Source organism: Podarcis filfolensis (assembly GCF_964270895.1).
Source record: "Podarcis filfolensis genome assembly, chromosome: 4".
Taxonomy (NCBI): domain Eukaryota; kingdom Metazoa; phylum Chordata; class Lepidosauria; order Squamata; family Lacertidae; genus Podarcis; species Podarcis filfolensis.
Window position 1 is genome coordinate 60,490,602 of NC_139607.1, and position 20,088 is coordinate 60,510,689.

Consider the following 20,088-nt stretch of genomic DNA (forward strand, 5'->3'; position numbering starts at 1 on the left):
GAACAGGTATCCAAGCTGAATCGTTCATTGGAGGGGGAACATCTCCGCATACTTCCCTTCAGTAGCATTTTGCTAATATATTTTGTATACCATAATTTTACAAGCACGGATTCAATGGTGATAGATTGACCTTCCCTTCACCACTGAAAGAACTGGGCTTCTAAAGGGTATGCATCCTGAGGTCCCAATTCCTGCAAACATTTTGGCACCACAGAGCCTCCTTAGGTATTGTAAAAATTGTCAACCTCCCTGCATTTTTGTTTTGGTTTGCCAAAAATACTAATGTGAAAACATCAGTGATTAAGGAATAAAACTATTTGAAATAAGAGCTAGCACTAATGATGATGGTGATTCAGCTGGAAATGTATTTTTCTTCACTGGTTTCCAAGCAAAATGTTTTTTAAAATGAGGAAATGAATGATATCCTTATTTTCTCTCTCCATCCCAGATGTTTTGAATAAAATGGGGATGAACAGTTCTGGCAAGTATAGAAAATGGTTGCATGGACTATTGTGTTATTAATTCCATATCCCACAAGAGACTATCAGACAGTGTTTAATTACTACTTTCCTGGACTCAGAAGGCATGAGATTAAGATAAAGCAAACAGATTACTTTTCAGAGCAAGGTCCTAAAGCAAACATTTTAAATGGTAAACTACAGTGGGAAAAGGTTCATGACTATTATATTTAATTTAGTTGAAAAGGAAACACTTTTTTTAATACAGTGGATAAAAGTTTGTCAAACATTGTGAATAAATTGAATTGATGGTGCCTGCAGAATTTGGTAGCACCGATACTAAAACAAAATGAAGTTATAAAAATGCAAGCATGAGTAAAGACTGGAGTATATTAATACATGGTAGTATTAAGTAATCAATCATTTATGGCAGAAATACATCTGACATGTTAAAAAACTTATGTCATTTCCCAACATTTACTAACTTTGTAGGGCTGTGGGAAGGGCTATCTAGCTAGAATAAAAACAATGGGGTTGTGTGAACTGGTGGCATCTGCTCTCACATGGCAGGGCAGTCCATGTGCACACTACATCCTCCGCCCCCAAAGGAAGCCTGAAAGCATCAGTTTGTTCATATATGAGGCATGAATACCCACAAGCGTTTGGGCTAAGTAAGGCCATAACTTGAATAATCATTGTTAGGTATCTCGGGGTCATGAGCCTCTCCCCTCCCTCCACTTCAGTCATGTTAATCACGGTGAATATCTTAGGTGTAAAAGGAGTCCATGCAATAGCAATGCACCATATAACCAGCTGCAGTGTCCCTTCCTTTGTCACCGTGATAAAGGATGTGTCAAGCATCACAAGCATCTCCCCTTTCCTCACATACGATGCTGCAATTAGGATCCCACTGTATTATATTCAGAGTTCAGCAACTGTTAAATGTGCTATGCCAGCATCACACTAACTACTATATCAGTCATGTTAGATGACCCACTTGAAAATTGCTGCCAAAAGTTTATGTGTCAGAAATCACTTTCCAAAATGCTTATGAAGTGAAGAATTTTTCACAGCCCTGTAGACATGGAGAACTGTCACTCAATTCAGCCAAGCGGAGCAGTTTATATTTGAAGACATGCAATTCAAAAGCCTTGCTTGGACAATTGCTACCTGTCATCTGTCAGCCATTGCGTACCATGTTTAGGCAGATGTTAACCCTAATACAGTAAAATAACCCCTGGAAATCACTACAAGAGATCCAATGAGTGCCTCTGCTTTATTTTCAATATGGATGATCCATAAAGGTTGTAGTCCAAAGTAATTGCTCTCAAATGCCATCTATTGTGAAATTAAAACTTCCAATAAAATCTAGACCTCCATTTGTTCTTTATTTTATATAGGATTCATTTTTACTTGAACATTTATCCTGTTCCCAGAACACATCATTAAGTGAAATGGCTGTATGAATCCCACCCCGTGCCTCTAAATATCCTGGTAGGTGCATGTATACTGGAAAGCGTGTGTGTGTTGGCTGTATAATGAAATTCCACACAGTAATTCATAAATGGAATAGGTTTCTTCAGACAGAATTTTGTAGCACATGAAGGCATCTTGTGTGTTAGAATACAGATAATGTGCGCGTTCCCATATTAAATCAGGTCCCATGCAATCCACCCTGATGTTCTTGAAGATACATATTTTTAGAATACTATATCTATTCCAGATATAGCTGTAGATCCTTATTACCATTTATGTGGATGCGGTGGCTAAAAACTATGTCACTCAAATCGTTCACTAATCATCCAAACAGCACAGACTTATGAATCTTGAAAGCTGATTGGTCTTATTCACTGACTTGTGAGTTCAGTCAATTATGAGATGAATTACTTCACATGAGTAAAGTAAAACATGTAGGGATTTTATATCATTAAATCCAGCAGAGTAAGTTAGATATAAATTAGGTAAATCAGCTGGTTAGTTCACATTCACAATACGCTTTTGAAGAATATTTTTTCCTTTGAGTGAAGAAGATTACAGGACAAGCTACTAGCAGGACTTTCACTTTGAATGGGATTGCTCTTCAAGCATACAAGCTACTTAACTCCTGAAAATGCAGGTTCAGCTTCATGCAAAATTAAATATCAATAGGGCAATAGCACCAAGGAAGTTGGCTTTGTGGGCAAGTAAGCAAATGGAAAAAGGTTCAGGTCAGGTAAACTTTCTAAAATGGTTATTTATATAGCACAGTAAAAGTATCTGACATTTCAGGAAACCTCTGTTCAAGGAAGATCGCTTCCCTAAACAGTTGGAAAACAAATACAGATGTCATGAATTGGCTGTTATCTTGGATAACATTTTCTATGAGATAAGCAAACACCACTGTGCGAAAGCTTCACCATTACGTTAAGGAAGCAATAACATCAGCACAGCAACCCCAAACTCAATGGCATAGAGCTTATTAATGCAGCCAGTATAACGTACTTCTTTAGGTTTTTTTTATTGGAAACATTTATTTAAAACTTTTGAAGACGGGGTGATTATTTGATTTCCATGATCTCCTTGAAAATGCTTGACAGCGACACCAGCAACCATAGCACAGCATGTGAATTTATTCCCTAGCCAATGCCTACTAAGATTTACAAGACTTAAGTTTAATCATGAAACCGTCAAGACAATCCTACAAATTAAAGGATTATCTGAGCTACTGCTGTAACTATGACTCTGGGTACTTGTTATGTTGTCCCCATATTTTTAAAACCAAGTTTTAGTGAACTGTGACTATGATGTTCCTAGTATTTTACAATATTCTTAGCTGTGGGGGAATGTGCACTTTTTATTCATAATGTTAGAATCCTTTTGTGTCATTTAAAATGCTGCAGCATTTTAGGAAATATTATAATATAGGATATACTGCAATGAAGCTTTTTGGTATATAAAAAGTACAGTATTATACTAGGGTTCTCAAATGTTCAGACTCTTGTAGAAACCAACAAGATTCTAATAGGAATTCTAATAGTGAAATTATATATTGATGCTACAAAGGATAGTGGAGAATGTTGAGAGATTTTCCCCTCCTGTTTAAAACTTAAAAATTGAAATCTGACTTAAATGTATTTAAAGCTTTTTTTAAATAGATTTTTCTTTTTCTTTTTTACTGCAGCAGCAGGTAATAAGTTTTATCCTACTCTGATTTTAAATATATTACCAAAATGCTTCTAAATGTAGTTTTCTGCCCTGTTAAATGCTGAGGATTCAGACTTGGGTGTTAGTGTTGTTCCATATAAAAACACCTCCATGTCCTAAACATTCAGAGAGCATCAACTGGTCTCTTATCAAATAAATGTGTTATCAGTGTCCTCAGTGTGCAAAGGTATCTTTGTTGATTCACTCTGTATTTTTAATCTATAATGCAATTATGAAAGTGTTATGTACTGAAGTTCTCACCCTGGGCCAGCAGGGGGATACTGTAGATAGTTTTCACTCAGGTCCACATATGCAAATAAGGGATTGAAAGTGACATTCAGTGATTGGATAGTTGCAGAAAGTGGTTACTGTTGCGTTGTAGTGGAGCTCTATATGAGCAGGCTGGCTGAACCCTTCAGTTCAGTTCTGTTCTGGCCTGTGAATAAACAAGAGCTGTTTGAAGAATCACTGTGTTGTCTGATATGTTCACCCACAACTTAACAGAAAGTGTGCAAACAAGAAGAAATTTCTGCACTATAGACTGATCCTTTTTAAAAGTGAAAGTTAAATTTATTAAAACCATACATTAATGGCCTGAAGGCATTTAATTATTGGAGAAGCAATAAAACCTCTATAGAGACATTTCTTAACATTATTACTGCCACATCTCATTTTAGCAGATAAGCTATTTTGTGCAGTTTTCTTGCCTCCCCCCCCTTTTTTTGAATGACAAGAACTTTCGCCTAAAAAGAAAGACAATGCAATTGGAGTAGCGGAGAGAGTGAGACAAACTGGGAAGTTATTTTCTTCATAAAAACCCATTGAATTGTTTATTCTGAAGGATAGCATTTTTAGGGGAGGGGACTCAGCTCACTGCTAGTGCAGATTCTATGCATGCAGAAGGTTCCAGGTTCTGTCTCTGGGTTCTTCTAGTTAGGGCTATAAAGGCCCTAGAGAGTTAGTGTGAACTATTACAAACAATACAGAACTAGTTAAGCTAGGGTTACCAGACGTCCCTGGTTCCCGGAGACAGTCCCCAGATTTGCAAACCTGTCCTCAGGAAACGTGGCAGCGGCAGCCTCAGCAGCCCAGAGCCAGCCTGGTAGTGCAATTGGCTCTGGCTGGCTTCAGGAGCTGCTTGCTGCTTGTTGCCACCGCCACTGCCAAAGGGGAACTGAGGACGTCCAGTGGTACAGATCTCCTGCCCCCTTTGTTTTGACAGATTCGGGAGGCTCGGGAGGCCTCAGGCGGGCGGGCGTTGCTCAGTTTTCTGGAAAACTCTACTCATTTATGTTTAACAGGGTGCGAAAGAAGGGCTTTGCACCTTGCCTGGCAGAGAAACCGCATTCCTTGTGTCCCTCCTGGGCAACGGCCACCCGCCCATGACTCCCAAGCCTCCCCCAATCTGTCAAAACAAAGGGGGAAGGGGGCAGGAGATTGGGGAAGGCTCAGGAGTCATGGGCGGGCAGCACGCTGTTGCCCAGTTTTTTTTAAAAACTGTGTATTTATGTTTCACAGAGTGCGAAAGAAGGGCTTTGCACCTTTATACAATATGCATGTGTGCTTGGGCCCAGGGCTTTTTGCCTCACCATCTACACTACTGACTCCCTGTTGCTATTCAGCTCCCCCCCCCCAAAAAAAGGATCCCCGGATTCATTGAAAAAATCTGGTAACCATAAGTTAAGCTAATTGTTTCAGTATCTAGTATAAGGTAGTTTGTTCTGTGGCTATATTTTAAAGGCAGCTTGGTACTTGGAATAGCATATTTGGAACATTCAGTATGTAATTAAGGCAGTGAAGGAAAAAAGAAAGAAGAAATCCTCCATAGTGCTGAGGGAGCAGGAATTTCATAAACTGCCCTGCTAGCTGAACTGTTGCTTGTGACGTTTCTTAATGCTATATTTCAAATGCTATTAGAAGCTTCTCTTCCTTCGACTGAATGATCCCTGAGCCCCCTGAAAATGGAAACTAAGCATGCTTGAATTGTTTTTGGTCTATTACAGCAGACATGGCACAAATGAAACTGACTTCCAAAGTATGATTTGTGCAGCGCTATATAACATGCACGCATAGGAAATTTATAGCATGCCACGAACTGCTTAACACTCAGCACTCAAACGACTCTCTTTCCACCGCATGCTCTAATAACTGGAGATTTAATACAGAACCTAATATTTGGACAGTTATTAACATTGTTTTCCTTCTGTTTTACTGCCTTCTTGTAAACAGCAGCTTATTTAAATATAGTAGTAGATCCATGGGTATACAATATTCGATTGCTGTCCCCAAGACAGGCACTGGAGATCAAAAAGAAAATATATCTGAACTACAACAATGAAGCACTCACTTTTTACATAAAATAAAAAGGAGTGGAAGGCAGAGATCTAAACAGGCTATTGATCTTATACATTTTTTCTATGTCATTTGGAAAAGCATTCTTATATTAATAAATAAAAGACAAAAATGCATGGAAGATATGAGATCTTTTTCACAGTGACACCTTAAGGCATTGAGTGACTGAATCTGCCGAACAAGCTGGTGAACTGTCACAGTTAGTTTGGTGGAGCTGAGGCAGCAGTTAGAGCATCCCATTCTAAGCACTTGTTTTATGACTGTATTCAGGTAGTCAGTTTCTTTTATGTGGTTTTTGTATAGCACCACATTTTCGAGGAAAAATCGCTTCTCTCTTGCCTTTTTGAAGGATTATTTTATCTTAGGGCTCAGCAAGATGGCACCCACAGATACCAGTATGCCCATCACTACCTCCTATGCAAATATTCCTGCTTTTACTGGCTCTCTAGTTTGGACCCCCACCCCATTAAACATGCCCACATTTCATGAGTTGCTAGGATTCTGAAGAGAGGAGCTTTTCTCTGTGAGTGAGTGCAGTTGTGGCCAATTTAGCTGTCACATTCACACCGTTGTTGTGGCTCTCTCTCTTTTTCCGCTCTTTCAGGTATAGCATCAATTTTATGTTATGCCATATGGGTATGGCAGCCATTTTGTGACTGGCATCCACACAACTTCCTAAAAATCCAAATGTGCCCAGTGGTCCAAAAATGTTGAGAAATAATCCTTGCTTTGTTGTAGGGGAAACACCTTAAGACTTCATATTCAAGGAAACATTGAATGGGTCATTGTGTCTGTTTGTTAACCAGAAGGTTGGTGGTTTGAGCCCATTCAGGGATGGCTGTGGGCAGGATTAGATGCGGACTAGATGTCTCTTGAGGTACCTTACAACTCTTCAATACTATGATTCTATGAATCTCAGATCTACACCAATGGGTTTGATAAGAGCAGGCAGAAGGGGATGACAGACATGAACCTGATGATTCCAAAACTTGAGGGAAAGGATAAACTCAGCTATGCCATTATCCCCCCTCCCCAAGAGTTTGACTACTTCTATCTTACTTCCATCAGAGGGCAAAACTGCTTCAGACGGTCTCCTGAAGAGTCAGGCGCCATTGATTATTAGGACCCCTGCAGCTGAGACAGTGATGTCCTTGTGAGCTTTGGCTTTCTATCACTTGTTCTGTTGAATGGACAGTTGATTATGTAGGAGGCAAGTGCGCAGTACATCTCAATATAATTTGTGTGCAATGATTTCTTGGGCAGAAAAGAGAGGACAACAACAAGGGAACAGATATGCTTAAATCGCACTCAGTCTCCCTTTCAGCTATGCTGACAGGATATTTTGTTCCTTTCAGTCTCTGAATCCCTACTGTTGTATGTGACCAACAACCATATTATTTTTCATGAAGTTTTTCTCTGCTCCAGTGACACCGAGTCTGGCTGCAACAGCTGTAGCATAGGGAATGATTGTCACAGCATAGCCTGTTAACGATGAGTGTTTGTTCCAGGTCATGTGAAGCAGAGATTTGGATTCTTGCCAGTGGCTGTGGAAAGGCAGCATTTATTGGTTGGATAAATGTTTAGGACATAGGGGTGTCACAGGGTGTGTCACAGCAGGCTGCCCTATGCAAGGAACAAATTGTACTTGCCTCCCCAAGGTAGCTGGAAGAAACCAAAGACAGCTCAGCTACTGGGCTCACTCTTATTCTTTGTCTGTGAGCAGGCATCTTTTAATGGCTCAGAGACAGTAAACAACAGGGAAGTTAAAAATCACAGGGTGGGGGGCATAGGTGGCTTCCCTCTGGTGCTAGAAATATAAATTAGGATAACATAAATGGTATGCTTTATCTGTGTGCACAGAACAGGTATCTTTAAGGGGGAAATCCAGTTAGGAATATTCCATTAGCCTATATTTTTAATTGAAGCAACCTAATTTGTACTTCCAGAACTGTTATGCAGATTAGAAAGAGTCATCATTTGCTTTTTGCACTTTTCTGAATGTTGTCATGCATTTCTTGGTTTAAAAATGTAAAAAAAAAATGAGTTTAAAGCACATAGAAAGCACATTAAAGTACATATACAATATTTATTTTATTTATTTTATGAATATTGTGAGTAAAAACACACAAATGTGTATTTATCTCATTTAAGAGAAATATTCTCTTTCTCTAAGTAATCCAACAGAACTACAAATGGGTTCAAGAGGATTATATACTCTGTGTCACAGATAATCCTGGGGACCCAGATTCCTCAGAGTTTAGGGCTGCTGCTACTCCTTGCTTTCTTTTCTGTTTTCCTGTCAGATTAGAGAAGCCCTGCTCATCATAGGAAGTAGTGTAGCAGTGAGAGGATAAGTAACCCAGCCAACCACTCCCTGCCAGTTTCTTTATCCTATGGCAAGAGGCAACCCCTCTTTTCTTCAAATCTCTTATTTCCATGAAGAGAAGAGCTTTTGCAACACCTTACCAAGTCCCACCATTACCCACTTGCTGTCCATTCAGGCTGATTACTGATCAGCCTACTCATGATTAAGCAGTTTGTTCCCCACATGTTATAATGGACTTTATGTGGCCAAGCAACCCTGCCCTGAATCAGATGATCTTAGGGCAGTCATCCCCAGCTTTCTACCTTCCAGATGTTTTGACTACAACTTCAAAAATTCCAAGCCAGCATGGCCAATGGGAGAGAAGTTCCAAAATATCTGGAGGGCACGATGTTAGATAATACAGCCTTTGGGCAATACCACTAAGTAGGTAGATATGTTCCCTTGTTGCCACATCTCTTCCAACATTTATGAGGACATTTTTGGTCAATATAATGCATATTTACCTCAGTTTGATAGGCATCTTGTCCCCTGATGGAAAAAAGAGAGAGTTTAATAACCTCATTATCTTCTGATTCTCTGCTTCCTCCATTTCTTTCTCCCGTTTCATTACAAATGAAGTTTTCTTATTCCAGGAACATGAATTGAGAGGCTTGTGCAGAAATGAGACAGCACCTTTGGAGTTTGCTTCACTGAACAGGCAAAAGCTAGAAATAGGAACAGAAAGTTTATTATCTGTAGGAATTGTATTTATCCATTAAGGTGTTTTTATGTGTTGAAAGGAGAGTCTATGTTGAGTCAATGGCTACTCATCATGATGCATATATATTACTTGAGGTATCAAGGCAGCATGACTCTGAGTACAAGTCACTGGGGAACCACAGCAGGAGAGGGACATTGTGCCCAACCCTGCTTGCAAGTTTCCCACTTCCATCTGATTGGTCACTCTGAGAAACAAGATGCTGAACTAGATAGGCTTTTTGTCAGATTCAGCAGGGCTCCTTTTATAGGAGATTCTGGAACAGGCTTATCTAGAGAATTTCTTTATGTAAAATGGGCATGCAAAAGCTGAAAAGCCTGGAAAGTTCAGGAATTAATGCACGTATGGTAACAATGTCTTAATAATTCATCTGGAAGCCCAAAGGCTGCTGCTAAAACTTCTGAAGAGGTTCCTGGCTAGCAATCTTTTCCTTTAGGAAGTCAGAAACAAGACAAACAATTATAAATCAAATGTTTTCTGCATGGTAGATTGAGGAAACTCTTTGATCTTTTGATCTTGGAACTGCATTAATTCATAACCCGAATGCTTTTACTTCCTGGCCTGAATCCCAGATTCCAGATGCCATTCAGAGGATATGTTTTCATGATCTATTGTTTGATAGTCTACATCCATTTTTTTAATCTGTATTTGCTATTATCAGGATTACAAGGTTTTCCTTGTGGGACTAGAGACCATTTATTTGGCAAAACTAATTAAAATAACCTTTCCTAAGAAACTATTTCTCATGCAGAAATGTCAGGTGCTTTCTTTAAAAACAACATAGAAGTATTTATTTGTCTGCTTGTATGGCTTGCTCAACATGCAGGATTTGCCCCTGTCCCTGGACACAATGTCACTACACTATATCACAGAACGGATCATGAATACTTGATAAATCCACAGCAGCAGCAATGATGGTAAGATAATAGTTCCATTGTTATTTAAGCAAACAGAATGCTTCAAGGATTTATATTGCCAGGTACATTTTCTCACAGAGCTCGGTGCAAAGAAAATTCATATTGTCCATTACAAAATATTAGCATCCCCAAGTTTAATGAGGCTTTCTCCTTTTTTTTTTTTTTTTGGCAGAATAAGTTACCTAGTTGATTAAAAAATCCAAAACCCCAAAGTTCATGTTAAAGCCTTTTCTGTCTTTTTCTGCACATCTGTTTTTAGCTTCCATGGCTGACAGCAAGTTCTGCAGATAAGATAACATGGATTTATTCAGCCAATCTGATATCACACAGTAAACAGACTGATGTTGCACAATGGCAGTTGGCTTCATGACATCTCCATGCTTCGGAAAATCAAACCATGTAAATCAATGGAACTAATCTTTCCATTCCTTCTGTTCTCCTGTGTCTTTTTGTCCTGTCTAACTTACTGCTCAACAGAAGTGCATGTGCACATTGCTGATGCACAGCTCAAAAAGGAACCTTTTTGTGATTGTGCACACCATTGCATCAGCATTCCTGAAAACTTAGCAGACAGTCCTCCCCACCCGCCACAAATTGCACATATGCTACTGTCTTTATAAAGCCCAGAGAACAAAAATGGGAGGTTTATAAAGATACTGCCTCTAAGCAAGAGCAGGTGATTCAGAACTCCCAAATTAGGGATGTTGTGTGCATTCAAACATGAGCACTTACAAAAACTAGTATGCCTATGTGAATGTTTGCAAGCAGCATTGAGGCCAGAAGGGCCCTGCAAGTTCCATTTCCATCCTTGGGGAGAAAAAATATACTTTATGGGTTAGTACGGAACAGGAACTACCAGCTATGCACATTATATCTGCTAGGGAGAAGCACAGAAATAATGCACCAGTGAAAATGATGTGCACAGCATCAATTTCATGCTGGGAATTCTGAAACAGACAGTTCATATCCTATTGCCAGTAGGAAGGGCCTGGCGCTGCTGCTTGGCTTCTCCCCAAGGTTACTAGGCTTTTGGATGTTTTGAGTTTTAATATAATAGTTGCAAAAACCTTGTCCCTTTTTGGGAGTTGGGGTACTTTAGTTCTAATACATGTGATTTTCTCTCACAGTGATCCAATAAATCATAGGTGCAAGATGGCTGTGTGGGAGGCAGGGCATCTGTTTGCATTTGAGATAGCTATATTGTCTGCAGTATGTGGTGTAATTATTTTTTTCCAATTTTTCCTCCAGTGATTAGTAGACCCACATAGTTCTGCCAAAAATATATCCTGCCAATGCTTTCCCTTTGTTAGAATCAGTTCACATCTTAGTGAATTGAAGGGATTCTAATATGATTTCAGCAAAGTGTTTGTCCAAATTCCTAATGATATTTTGGTTGTCCAACTGGTTTAATACAAGTTAGATGAAAATACCACCCAGTGGATTCATAGCTGGTTGGACAACTGTATTCAAAGAATGCTCATCAGTGGCTCCCCATCAAAGAGGAAGGATGTTTTGAGTCTGCTCTTGAACCCAGCAGTCTGCAACCTTTTTATCTTCTTTGCCATTCTTGCTCTCATATAACACCAAAAAGACAGATCTACTTAGGAAACTGATTTATACAAAGACAGACCATTCTAGCTCAGAAGTTTCTATGCAGATAGGCAGCGGCTCTCCAGGATCTCCCGGAAGGAGTCAATCTGGATTTCTTAAACGGTTCATTCCTGTAGATCATGCCATCAGTGCAGTTGGCATAACTTGATATAAGAAGATATCCCCATTATGAACTGTCTTAACACTACTCTACTTGTTATCTGAAGCGTATCCTATAGATTATATGACTGTCCTGACTTCCTAACACTTAATGTAAAGATCAACACACTAATCCTGCATTCCAACGTTCCTCCTGTAAGATAGAACTGGGTTCCACATAGACAATAAATTCTTCCTCCAATGGTAGACTCACGATACAGGAAGTATATGGATAACCAGTTAATCATTTTTTGCTAGGATCATGTCCTTTCAAGTTCAAACTTAGCAAACAGAATAATAATCAGATAGGAACTTGTAGGAAATAAACAGGGGTACAATGGTTGGGTAGCTCACAGGTTCTAATGGGACCCCTCTCTTTAGTCCTCAACAATCTCATGGATCAGCCTTATGCTTTGCTGAACCATGGACCAAAGAATGGGTGAGAGGTTTCTGTTGCTTACAGTAGCTGGTATAGGATTTTAAAGGAAGAGCTCAAATCTTGCAGAAGGCACAGATCTGTGACTCTGTGTTGTATTGCGCTTCAAGATCAGGGATACCCCAATAAATTTTCTTCTTTGCTTTTAGTGTGGGTACTGGAGCAAATTGGCATGCTCACTCCTCAGGCTTGGCTAATTGGAGACTGTTTTACTCTTTAAGATCAGTATGTGTTTGTGGTGTATGATTTGGTGCCTGCAATTTGTTGGCTACCCTACTCAGTTCTTGGTGGATCTAGAGCACTCCTACACACTTTCTAGGGTAATGGTCACAATTGAGCCACTTTGTATTGTAGCCATCTGTTTTCCATGGTGGTACAATGTTGGCATTACATACTCCAATGCAGGTCTGGTGCCACTTGGGCACTGGCTGAAAGCTGCAGGGACTGAGGAAGCCCCTGACCAGCCTGACCTAACCACATGGCCACTCATCAGTTTCCTTGCCTGGTTCCTAGATGGCTGTTTTATCAATAGACCAGTGTCAGTGATGATTTAGAATGGTAAAGAATCTTGGCTGCCATCCACAGCGGCTACTTTCTATTTTAAAAGGTAAAGGTAAAGAGACCCATGACTGTTAAGTCCAATCGCGGATGACTCTGGGGTTGTGGCGCTCATACAGGCCGAGGGAGCCGGCGTTTGTCCGCAGACAGGTCATGTGGTCAGCATGACTAAGCCGCTTCTGGTGAACCAGAGCAGTGCATGAAAACGCTGTTTACCTTCCTGCCGGAGCGGTACCTATTTATCTACTTGCACTTGATGTGCTTTTGAACTGCTAGGTTGGCAGGAGCTGGGACCGAACAACGGGAGCTCACCCCATCGCGGGGATTCGAACTGCCGACCTTCTGATCGGCAAGCCCTAGGCTCTGTGGTTTAGACCACAGCACCACCTGTGTCCCTTACTTTCTGTCTTAATTTACCCCAAATGCACTGCCTGGGGCTATTGATCTGTGGATAGTTCGATAAAAGCTAAGCACTTCATAGATATATAGACCAGGGCATTGTACTTTTGGTAAATTAATATGATGGGCAGTTACCATGAATGGAAGCTGAGTTGGTTCCCATTTTTAAAAAAGGTAACCACCACCTGCCCACTACTAGAATACTTCCAGGGAGGGGAGGTTGGTCAGTTCTGATGCTGCCACTGTGGAGACAGCAGCAGAAAAAATAATGCAGCTATGGCTGTGTGGTGGGCCTATCAGTGGCACTGTGCCAAAGGCCTCCTGCACTCTGGTACTGCCCCTGCCCCGGTATCACAATGTTCCTTTTAAGCTCCGTTCTGTGCCCAATAAGCACGGGATGCTTTTGCCCAGTGGTGCTGTGGCCCATAGGCTGCAGCAAAATACTGGGCAAGGTTTTGCTCAGAATCTTCTCTGTGTGATGGGCTCATGGGAAAAAGCTGTCCCATGAGCCCTTGCTGAAGAGGGGAGGGGAAAGCCTATATAAGGCTGCTTCCCTGGGAGCTCACAGCCATTCTGTTTTGACAGCTTCCCACCTGCCTACCCTTGTGTTTGAACCTTCACTGAGCAATTTTGGGTCATTGGTTGACAGGGCCAGAAATTATTCCTCACCCCCTCTCAACCTGGTTGGCACTTGGTTGGGATTTTTTCCGCCTTTCCCTCAGTGAAATTATGGCATTCCTTAGTTAGGTGGAAGAACAATGCACGTAAGAGGGTGGAAATGGCATTGGTCAGGATCAGCATAGTATATAAGAGGGGCCATAAGGAACCTGAGGGGAAGATTGACCATGGCAAATCCAAGTGTGGGTTCGGTATCTGCCTGGTTGGAATCTGCACCCTGGTCCCCCAGGGTGTCTACCATGGCAAGGTTCAACACTGGCTGACTCTTGTCATACAGGTTTGGAGCAATCCAAACCCAGCGGATGCATTCCATCAATATGGGGCTTGAGGAATGATGAACTGATCCTGGGACCCAATGCCATGCCAACCCTTGCCCTGCCTGCTGCTGCCAAAAAAGATTTGGCCTGATCTTATCCCATCACTGTTGTACAGTCTGCTTATTTTGCTGCTCTCATGGGTCAAATAATGCGCTTGCCTGGGCAAGTGAAGTACACAGTATCTCAAATTTTGCATTACTCTTTCCTACTATGATAAAGCTATAGGAAACTTTTAGATATGCAACCTTTTTATTACCCCAAGGAATTCCAAGGCGGAGAAATGTCTTTCAAAGGGCTGCAGGATTAGAAACACAATTCTTCGGCTAGATAAAGCCCATGGATAAAATGTTCTCTTTACAGATAGTGGTCAGCAGTGAGCATGCTTTTCCCCACTTATAAATCCTGGGATTCTCTGCATAAATTTGGTAGATTTTAGCATATAGAGGAAACTTTAAAATTGCATTAAAAGTGATGTGACTCAAACTTCTAATTTACTGTTTTTCTGTAATATCTGAAATGGGTAAAAATCACAGATCTCATGTAGGATATGATTTATGAGTTCCAGATGGCCTCTGGAAAAGAAAATACATGCTTGAACTCTAACTGTTCCACTTTGACCATTGCATCAGGAGAGGGGAGCCAGAAACACTGATCATTTTCACTTCAACCATACCCCTCATACAGTCTAAAATGCAATCTCACCCACAACTTCAGGCTCTCATACCAGAAAAATACTTTGGAGAGATCCAAGTGCACAAGCATCCAAACAGTATATATGGTGACCTAAATGTTTTGTTATTTAAGGTGCTGTACTGTAACCATCTATTTATGCAGCAGTATTGGGTATTTGCAGCAAGACGTTTTCCAGCATTTTATGCTATATCTACAAGTTATGATAAATTGGAAGTGATTAGTAATGGAATCCAGGAACTAGATTTTTCTGATGCAAGTCACAAATAATCTAATTCAACTCCTGCTTAGATGCCAGTGAGGCTTATAATAATGGTCTCCCCAAGATAAGTTGAAAATTGGCTATTTTTCAAAGAAAATGGATCAGCTGTAATGATAATATACAGAATGCTACCGTGATGATGACAACTAGAAATGCAAAGAAATTATACTCATCTGACAGAATGAGATTTAAATAGGATCCAAAGATTGGACAAGGGGAGCTACTAAAATGTCATTTCACTCACACTTGCATTATCAATTTAGAATAATATGGGGGGAATTCTAAGAATATTTGTCTTAATAAAGAGAAAATGGAGATTGTTGTCACCGTCATTTTTAACACTCCAGACCTTGGAGCTTTTCTGTCATTGATTAATTGATTGTAGAAGTTCAAGTTCAATTTTTCAAGTGGCAATTTTAGGCACCAGAATCCTGGCAGAAATGAGAAATAGATTTTTGTGATGTTTTTCTGCCTTGCATTAGGTAGGGATCACTGTGGACAAAACACTGAATGAACAATGGATCACACAACGATTCCATTCTTTCATAAATATAAATATAAAGTACGTCAGATGCAAACAAAGAAAATCTTGATAAAACAGAAGCTATTAATTCAGAATGCTTTTCAAGTCCCCGGAAAGGGACTTAATTTGAAGGAAAATAAAAAAAATTCCTTCCAGTAGCACCTTAGAGACCAACTAAGTTAGTTATTGGTGTGCGCTTTTGTGTGTATGCACACTTCTTCAGATACTTCAGATGGTATCTGAAGAAGTGTGCATGCACACGAAAGTTCATACCAATAACTAACTTAGTTGGTCTCTAAGGTGCTACTGGAAGGAATTTTTTTATTTTGTTTTGGCTATGGCAGACCAACACGGCTACCTACCTTTAATTTGAAGGGACATTAATTTGTCCTGAGAAAAGCAGTTTCATTTGTTAAGTTACATTTCACACTTAACATGTTTACATGTATATTAACTCACAGGAATGATGTTGAGGGACTCCTGTTTAGCTATAGGAAACAGCCTTTTACCAGGTTAGAGCACTTGTCTGTGTAACCCCGTATTATCATTTCTGATTGGAAGTAGCTGTCCAGTGCATCAGGATGAGGTCTTTGCCATCACCTGCAACCTGAGATCCTTTTAAATGAGATCCTTGAAGATGCCATGGATTGAATCTAGAAATTTGTTTAATGTTCTCTTTCACTGAGAGATGGCCCCATACTGTGTGTGTATGTGTTTACTTCTAATCCACTTTGAAATACTTTTGCAGCAGCTCCCAGAACAATATATATATATATATATATAAATATAAAACACATTAGCATTACACTAAATAGAAAATACATAAAAGCCATTCATCAATCAATCCGGGTAAGGTAATACATTTTGCTTACATGTACAAGAAACAGAAGAGGAGACAACCGGAACAGGTGCTGGCAAATAATTTATTATGATAAAATTTAGTAGCTTGACACATTTTGCTTAAAATACCCCTTATATCAGTATGCTCAAATATTTGTACTCTCAGTTGGCTTTGCTTGTCACTAGAGATATTGCCAGGCAGCACATTGGCTACATAACACCCTTATTCTATGTGACAGTCTCTAAGTTACGGATTTCTCTCGCTGTAGAGGTGCACCTGGCTCCCTCATTGTATGCATGCTGAAAACACTTCTCTTTACCAGTAGCAGTTGACAGAGAGGCACAGGGAGGGCAGCACTAATCACCTAGCTTCCCAGTGCTGAGCATCACTGCCTGTTACTGAGGAGGGCCAAGGCAATAGGCGGGGGGGGGGGCTTGGGGCAGTGTGGGTGCAGGTGTTGGATTGGCTCCACATCTGTGCCCACACAGCAGCTGCACTACACCAAGCTTCTTTCTGCCTCACACCTCCCCCTCTCCTTCTTGTTTACCAGCAGCGATGCTTAGTGTTGGGAAGCCAGAAGAACAAGGGTGCCCTGCCCATGCTGCCCCACCTCTGCCACTCCACCAACTGCTACTGCTCTTTACCCTGACTTTTGACTCCTGTGATCTGTTTTTTAGGGTCTAAAGCTCCCTGGGCTTCATCATTGCAGTGCCGAGCCTCACCCTCACCCTAGCAAATGCAAATACTGCTGCTAGGAGAATGCCACTGCTGCTCTGTTCCCCACTGCTATAAACTAATGCAATCTACGTTTTCCTCTTCTTGGCTTATTTGGAGGTTTTATCCCCGAGGAAAACTTGTTTTTTTGGCATGCAAACGACTGGCAAATAGCAAGAATACATCACCTTTCCTGCTGTGAAATAAGTTGTCTTTACCTCTCTCTGCTACACTAGACCTCTGTGGCCCTTTAAAAATGAGGGCTGGAGAAAAGGAGGGGGGTGTGGGGCTCAGAGGAAGACTTGGGGAAGGAGATAAGCCCATCATGCTCTCGGTGAGTATGTGACCACAACAGTTTTTGGTTCATAACTGACTTAAATAATTGACTATTTGGGGTGTGGGCGGGGTGTAGTTCACTTTGCTAAGTGCAATTGGAAACAGAACTGGGATGGCATGAGGAGTTGCCTGTAACTCTTCTCAGCCTAATCTTCCTCACGTAGTTGCTCTGGAGTTAAGTTAAAATCATAAAGTGTGCTATATGTGAAATGTAAAAGAGAATTATAAAACACCTGAGCTTGAACTTGATAATAAGAATACAAATTTGAAAAAGTTTGGAGGATACCAGGAATATTTCATCATTACTAATACAATATGGGTGAAGAATTTATTTCTAGAGCATCTGTGCATTCATTAGATAATAAAGCACTGTCAGTCACTAGTTCCCTAAAATTTCTTTGGAAAGTAGTGTTGTTAAGCTATGTCATCTGTATCCAGATACCAGCCAGGTATCGCCCAACTCCCATTAGCACCACCCAGCATGCCCAGAGCATTCACATATTTTATGTAAATTTGATATCTCACCATTCATTTCCAGGTGGCTCCAGGCTGGGTCTCTCTCTCTCTCTCTCTCTCTCTCTCTCTCTCTCTCTCTCTCTCTCTCTCTCTTCAATAGAAAACCTAAAATAAGCAGTTCTGTCATTAAAGCTTGTTGTTGAAGGAGAGCATAGCTAAAGAGTGGGCTGTGAGTTTCTGATACTAACCATCACTGGCAGTTGGAATATATATTGGTGAACTGGAAATATTGAATTGGATCCAGACTTTGGTCCTGTTAGTGGGAACATTCCCTGCATGCACACAGACAGAAGAGACAACTTTTACTAATCCCCCAGCAGTCCAAAAAGATTTCTCCAGAGGATTGAAGGAAGGGAAGACAAGGGGAAGATCAGTCAAAATCACCTCTTTCTCCCTTCTGCTTGTGGAATTCCTCTATTGAAGCAAAAGCCCCTGGATCTTCAGTCCACTCCCCCCACCTGCTTGCATGTGGGAGAGCATGTGGGCATGTTTGAGTATGTGTGCAGGAGCAGCGTTTGTTCGTGTAAGTGGTTGCAGCGGTTATGCGGTACCTACAGCAGTTTCTCTGGTTTGCAAATGCATCTACAGACCCCAAAAGTTTGCCAATCCCTGCCCTACACACTAGATGCAAGTTTGTAAAGCTTAGTTTCTCCTAAGGACACTAAAATGTACCGTACTTGGGAGAATAACATACCACACCTAAGCAACTGTGAACTGATGGGAGTGTTGTCTTCTGGTACAAATGTGCAGAATTCCTCTTTGTTCTGTTCAGTTGTAGAAAAATAATGTATTGGATCCTGTAATTACTGTATGCCGCAGGAAGCAAAATCCTGAGGAACATTAGCTCCAAATAATACGTTCAAGACAAAATATTTCTAAAGATTGGTTATATGTTTTAGAAGACTGAAGGGTGGTATACAATATAGAAACACTGCTTTTGGCAAGCTTAGCTGTCATAAGTTGCAGTTCAGTGGAAAACAACAGAACGGGAAATTTGCAAGAACACTAATATATAAGTCCATATTGTTTTGGCACTGCATTGCCTTTGCAATAAAAATGATAAGCAGATGCATCTGATAGCAATTTGAGTCTAGGAGACAGATCTGGTGTTCCTTCCCATCCCTTGTTGACTGCTACCCCCCTCCCCTTTTTGGAACTTGCTAACTACATATGGTATGCCTGGGGTTATAACTTTCTTCCTTGACAACACTACACTGTAAATTACAGAAAAATATGGGTGTATGTTTGATCTAAATGCAAGGTGGGGGAGGAGAATCAAAGCTCTATTTTATTATCAACATAGCTGAAGTATTCATGCAACCTTTGAAATGGGCCATTACCAAGGTTAAACTAAACATAAACAGGAAATGTAGCTATTTTTTGTGGCCCCACTTTCTGTTTTTCAGACAAAAGCACTATTCAAGTCAAGCATCTGCTATGTTAATTTTCAAGATATTGCTGAGAACTCAATTTCCTTGCTGAAGTTGCTTTTCTGTTAGAAAGCTATGTCATGCCATGGATTCAGGAATATATCATGTGGGTAGCTGAATTTATACTCCATCTAAGATCCATCACACTATCCAGATGGGGTTCATAAAAAAGCTGTAAAGAAGGAAGCAAATTAAGACCCACAAGTATTGAGAAAATACAAAATATCTGAGGGAAAGGGTCAAGGTTTTACTCACCTGAAGACCTGCATGCAATATGGCTGGAGCATATGAGCAGTTGCGCTGGCACAGTGGTAAAAGGACTGAGTAATTGGAGTAATGCCATGTGTGCAGCTGTGCTGGTAGAGAAATTAAACCCCAGCTGAGCAATAAATATTAGCAACCATTGCCATTATTTGTTTCCATATAACATGATGCGGAATCAAGAGGCTTATTCAACGCGGCAATGATACCAGGTGAGGTAGAGGAATGAGCTATGAAAAGCAGGGATGGGAGAATCTGTTGATTTAGGTCATCTCAAGTTCAGTTCTCCACATTTACATATCAGTTTGCATTTTTTAAAGAATCCTCCTAAAAATGCACCAACATTTTTGGTGAAAATGTCTCACAATTTTGCCATCACCTCCCG

General features: G+C 40.5%; 1 long non-coding RNA gene across 2 annotated transcripts in view; it reads left to right on the forward strand.

Annotated features, from left to right (window-relative positions):
• Positions 1 to 20,088, forward strand: part of LOC310761646 — a 74,450-nt gene that overhangs the window by 38,827 nt on the left and 15,535 nt on the right. Inside the window, exons 4-5 of one of the 2 annotated variants that reach the window (XR_014547627.1) lie at positions 9,903 to 9,993; positions 10,253 to 10,272. This is a non-coding gene — a long non-coding RNA (uncharacterized lncRNA). Of the gene's footprint in view, positions 1 to 9,902; positions 9,994 to 10,252; positions 10,273 to 20,088 lie in introns of those variants that run through there. The other variant, XR_014547626.1, reaches the window with a different exon arrangement.